General features: G+C 40.4%; 1 protein-coding gene and 1 pseudogene across 2 annotated transcripts in view; one reads left to right on the top strand and one right to left on the bottom strand.

The window, feature by feature from the left end:
- Positions 1-1,961: 1,961 nt before the first annotated feature.
- On the bottom strand, positions 1,962-2,080 carry LOC112479707 (annotated as a pseudogene).
- Positions 2,081-2,620: 540 nt separating this feature from the next.
- Positions 2,621-5,704, top strand: part of ZNF229 (zinc finger protein 229) — a 13,841-nt gene continuing 10,757 nt past the window's right edge. Inside the window, exons 1-3 of one of the 2 annotated variants that reach the window (XM_015589322.2) lie at positions 2,626-2,667; positions 3,597-3,684; positions 5,160-5,436. The gene's annotated coding sequence lies outside the window, so the exon portion shown is untranslated. Of the gene's footprint in view, positions 2,668-3,596; positions 3,685-5,159; positions 5,437-5,704 lie in introns of both variants that reach the window. The other variant, XM_015589321.2, reaches the window with a different exon arrangement.

Here is a 5,704-nt window from a genome sequence, read left to right as displayed (position 1 = left end):
AGTGTGGTCTCCTCCAGAGCCAGCACAACTGGCAGGTTCAAATGGGGCCAAAGTATTTGCATATCAAGTGCATAAAGGAGGAATCCTGGGAGCTCTGATGGTCCTGTCCTCTGTGGTCATGGGAGCAACGTCCCTCCCAATTCTTTCTTCTTTGTCTCAGTCTGATGGGTCCTGTACGTGGAGTTTGGGGGGTTAACAAGTTTAACATATTCAAGGTACACCCACTAGTCCTCTCTGTGCCTGTCCTTTTGCCCATCGTGGACCCCAGTCCTCCCACAGGCACAGACTTTAGTTTGTTCCAAAGTGTTAATAGTGAAAAAAAAAAATGTCCAATATTTTCTTTAAAGCAACAAACTAAATGTATACTATTCATGTATAATAAAAATGAAAGGCATAATTATTTGAAAGAGGAAAAAACTGTCATTCACAGACAACATGGTTGTTTGCTTAAGTAAAGTAAAAGAATCTACAGAGAGTTTATGAGAATTTAGAAGTGAATTTAACAAGTGAATATCACAAAACTACACAGAATTAATCATATTCTATATAACAGCAAAAAATAGAAATAGATGTAAAAAAATTATAACTGTATAAAACCCTCAGATCCCTTATAGTAAATATAATGAACACTGTGCAAGACTTCTACATGGAAAACTAAGAAAAAAATATTGAAACAAATTTGAAGATGGCCGAAATAAATGAATATTGTAAAGGTATTAATATTGTAAAGCTATCAAATCTTGCCAAATTAATCTAGAGGTTCAAAGCATTTGAATATTCCTATGGAGATTTGGTGGGAATGGATGAGCTGATTCCAGAAATTACATGAAAACGAAAAGGGCCACCAACATTAGTCAAAGAGATGTTGAGAAAGCTGGAGGACTTACAGCAAGAGATAAACAGGACCTGTCTTAAATCAGTTAGCATTAAGACAAGATAGACAAAACTGGATAATCCTTATACATAGTCACCTGAATACGGTAAAGGTGAAACCTCAGTGCGTTGGAATAACCCATAGTAGATGAAACAGTAAGTGACACAATTGGGTATCATGGCGGAAAAATATCCTGAGTCCTACCTCACCACATTTACAAAACTAAATGACAGAAAGATGATATGTTTAAATGTGAAAAGGAAAACAAACATTTTTAGAGGAAAAGAGCACAGAACACTTTTATGCTCCTATAGTAGGCAAAGATTTATGAAACAGGAAATAAACAATCATAAAGGAATAATTGATAACTTGGACTATATTAAAAGTACGAACTTCTGCTCGAGGCACTATTAAAAGATATAATCCACATAATGAAAGAAGATATTTGAAAATACATATCAGACAGAAGACTCAGCCAGAATACATATAATATATATAAACTATCACTTGAATTATAAAAATTATAAAATATGTATATATTAACAATAGCTTCAATACAGTTGGTGTATTAGTTTAACAAGATCATGGAGGTCCACTTTCATTTCATCTTTCTGCTTTGCTGTCTACAAAAAATGCTTTGTTTTATGGCCCAGTCCCTTCAGTGTTGTGCAATGCAGTAATGAGGCAGCATGTTCGATCTAACAAATTGGGAAAAAATAAGGACATGATTATAACTGGTTTTGATACATTGAGATTCGAAATATAACAATTGGCAGATGAAGTGGTATCTAAAACTATAGAATCCTAAGAAACCACTTAAAAATTTCATTAGTTAGTAATATGGAAAGCTACTTACAATACGAAATGAGAAGAAAGGTCCAAATATTATAACAATTTTGTGAGGAGAAAAAAAATTTTTGTTTTTTAGGTGAGGCATCCCTTGGTTGACCTCACAGATTTCAAGGATCTTGTCAGCTTACAATCCCTTATTTTTTTTTTAATTTATTTTTTACGCCTACAGCACCTGGTCTTCCTAGGTGGTCTGTCAACTTACAATCCCTTATTTTTTTTTTAAATTTATTTTTTACGCCTACAGCACCTGGTATTCCTAAGTGGTCTCCCATCCAAGTACTAACCAGGCCCGACCCTGCTTAGCTTCCGAGATCAGACGGCATCTGGCACGTTAGGGGTGGTTTGGCCACAGACTAAAAAAATTTAATACATATTTACTTGCATAGGAGATCAGAAAATATGTAGGCAGAGATACTAATGATGCTTCTTGTCTCTAGGTGCCAGGATTATAAAGGACTGTAATTTCGTTCTTTTTTAACAATTTTTTCTTCATGCTTTTTTTTTTTTTAACTTAACATTGATTATGCTTTTGGAATAAAAGAAAAAGCATACAAGAATTTATACCAAAACAACAATGCTTTTAGAGACCCTGGTGATGCGATTATGGATTGGTTTAAGAATTGTCAGATTTTCCACAACGTGAACAAGTTATTACTGAGTAATAAATTTTTTTTAAGGAAAGAAAAGAAACGTCTAGAGAGGGCCCTAAAGCTGAGCACAACATCGTGCGTCCCAGAAGCTTCCTGGGTACACTTACTGTCATCCTCCTTCCCACTCAAACCGCCTTGAGCTGGGCTCCAGGTGGACGCTCCTTTACGTCACTATCTGGACCCTAAATAAACTACGCCGCGGTTGGTCCCGGGAAATGTAGTCCGGGCCCTGCTGCGTCTCCCACTTCCGCTTCCGGCCAGCGCAGGTCTTCCATGGTTTCTTACGCGTTTGTGAGTATGAAAAAGGACGTGGGTCTTCTTGGAGGTCTCCTTTCAGGCCGCAGAACAGAGGATGGATGTCTAAGACCTGGGGGGAAAGGGGCGGTGTGTGGCGGAGGGTCGGAGCCAGGGAATTGCAACGCCTCGGCCTAGCAAAGAAGGGGTTTGAGGAGGCGGAACACCGAGCATCCCGGGCTGGGATGTGGGGCGGGGCTCGGGCCGGCAGCCCTCCGCTACCCAGGGCTTGGAAGGGACGGCTCCAGGCCGGCAGCTCACGCCTTGAGACCGGCAGCTCTCGGTTTCAGAGACTCCAGTTCAGGCAGTTCCTTCACAGTAGCCGCCTGCCGTACCGTATATTTTGTTGGTTTTTAAGCCTTATTACATTTTTTTCTTTTCTTTTTTTCTCAAAGATTCCTAGAAAGCCCAGTAGAAAATTATTTCCTCCTTCTGTACTAATTTTAGAGTTTGCTGCCTGCAAAGTCTATAAAGAGCTGCAGAAGTTGATTCTTCATGTTCTGTATGTGTTCCTTTGAGATTATTAAACACTGTACAAGTTGCGATTGCTGATGGATCATTGCTGGCTCTTTTTTGTAGCGTCGGAGGCACACACAGGTTGAATGCCACACTGTCACACAGTCTATGAGAGTCAAAACTCTGAATTCAAATCTTGAGACTGTGTCCTGATTCTCATTGCGTCCTGGACGCTACAGTGGGAGCAGGCATGCAGACAGGATCCAAAGCAGCGATGGTGCGGGCCCTTTTCTCTTGAGTCCACAGGCAGGGAGGTCCCTGTGCCTGCACTCCTGAAGGAAGGGGTAGGAGTAAATTACTGGAAGGTAGATAAAAGGAAGGCGTAGATTACATCCAGTTGGTGCTCAGAGATTTCTCCCTGTGGTGCGTTGGTGATAAAATCATTTTATTTCACTTCTCTTCATTCACAGCCTTGCTTTCTTGGGACCGTTCCTTTGCCAGCGGGAATTGCATAGAAAAGGAAGGAATAACGCCTGGTCTCTTGACGTTAGAGCTCAGGTGAGTAGAACTTTGGTTTTTTGTTGATTTGTTTCATGGCAATGCCAGCTGTATTCCCAAAAAGAGGCCTGCTTTTTTGACAAATTCTCATTCCTTTTGTTTTGATAAATGCTCATTTAGATCCTTAAGCCATAGCTGCCTTCCGCCAGAAATGGGTTTCTTCTAAGGTTGAGAAACTTCCAAATGTCTTAATTTAGTGTATTCTCTCCCTGGCTCCTAGTAGTGGTTCATTTGTTCAGTAAATCATTCAGGCTTACACTGTTTCAAGGCTGTGCTAGATTCAGGGAAGAAATGAGTACGGTAACTATAATGGTTTACATTAATTACATGCTTCTTATATGCAAGTTATTATGGTGAGGGCTTTCACTGCTGTATCCTTGGTGCCTGGGACAGCCTGTATCCTTGGTGCCTGGCATATAATAGCCTGTTAATAAGTATCTGAATGAATAAATATATTTAATTTGCTCAGCAACTTTGTAAGTCAGATATTTTTAGTCCCATGTTATTGATAAGAATGCTGAGGCTTAGAAAGGTTAAGTACCTTAGCAAGTGTCACCTGGCCAGGAGTCAAGGCCTTTGTACCTGCACTTCTCTCTATAGTTTTCCCAGCCCAGACCTTTGCACAGCTTATTTATTTTCATGCAGGTCTTAGAGACCATCTATGACAACCTACCTGATTTAATGTTGTCCCCCCACACCTGCCACCTGTGTTCAAGCCGAGAGAGCTTAAATTCTGGTTGGTAAACAAGAATCTATCACATTTGTTTTATTTTCTTCAATGCCCTTTTTGTAATCAAAGATCAACTTATTTATAGACTTGTTTGCTTACCAGAATGCAGGCATCATAAGAACAGGTACCTTGTCTCTCTGAATTACTGCCTTATCCCCAGCATTTGTCAGAGCGTCTAAGATATAGCTAGACACTGAATGTATCTTTATTAAATTAACAAATGCCTATATTCTTAGGTTAGTGCTCGGATGAATGAATAACAAGAATGATAATAGTTGGTTGAAGATTTTCTGTGTGCCAAGCACTTGATTATAAGCTTTATTCATACAGGTATTCATGTGTATGTGTGTGAGAAAGACTGCATTATTTTAGCTCTGCAATTAAGAAGTATTATCTTCACTTAACAGAAGAAAGAACAGACTCATTCAGAAATTTGTGTCAGTACAGCTAGTGTCAATACAGCTACAAAGTGTCTGAGCCAGAACTTAAACCCAAGCCATTTGACAGTTCCAATATTGAGAGACAAGACTTGCAACTTGCAAAACCCTGCTCCTTCGTTTGCCGTCTGGATTCAAACTCCATAATTACCCATTGTCCTCAAACTTCAACCCCAGACTCACATTTGATTTCTTGTCCTTTTCATCCCCACACGGAGTATTCATCAAGTCTTGTTATTTCTACCTTTGCAGTATCTCTTTTACAGCCTTTGTTGCAGCCATTTTTATCATCCTTTTTCTCTCCCCAGAGTGAGCTCCTCACGGTCAAGGACTGTATCTTTCCTTATAGTTTGGGCACCAGACACATAATAGAATTTCAGTAAACGAGTGCCATCTTCCTGGCTAGAATGTCAGCTGCTTGAGCGCAGAGTCCTTTTCTGCCGTGATCACTGTTGTGTCCCAACACACCCAGCCTGGTCCTTCGCATGTAATTTACTAAGAGAACGAACTGGAGAACAGAATCCTTTTTGCTCTGTAGCTGGTACCAAAAGACCCGGGATCCAGGTATCAGCAGGCTGAGTTCAGGTGAGCCCCATCCTCCCATTTAAATAGTTCCTGAGGATATGGTTCCATAGTGTAACAGTTAGCACGTCTGCTTTACACGCAGGAGGTCCTGGGTTCACGCCCCAGTGGAGCCACAGTCCATGGTCTATGGCCATGCCACCCTGAACAAGCCCCATGTCTGATCTCGGAAGCTAAGCAGGGTTGTGCCTGGTTAGTACTCGAATGAGAGACGGCAAAAATAAATAAATAAAAACAAACAAACAAACAAACAGTTCATGAGCTCCTGCAG

Source organism: Pteropus alecto, unplaced genomic scaffold (assembly GCF_000325575.1).
Source record: "Pteropus alecto unplaced genomic scaffold, ASM32557v1 scaffold194, whole genome shotgun sequence".
Lineage (NCBI taxonomy): Eukaryota > Metazoa > Chordata > Mammalia > Chiroptera > Pteropodidae > Pteropus > Pteropus alecto.
Note: the sequence above shows the minus strand (reverse complement) of the source record. Positions and strands in the feature narration are given on the sequence as shown.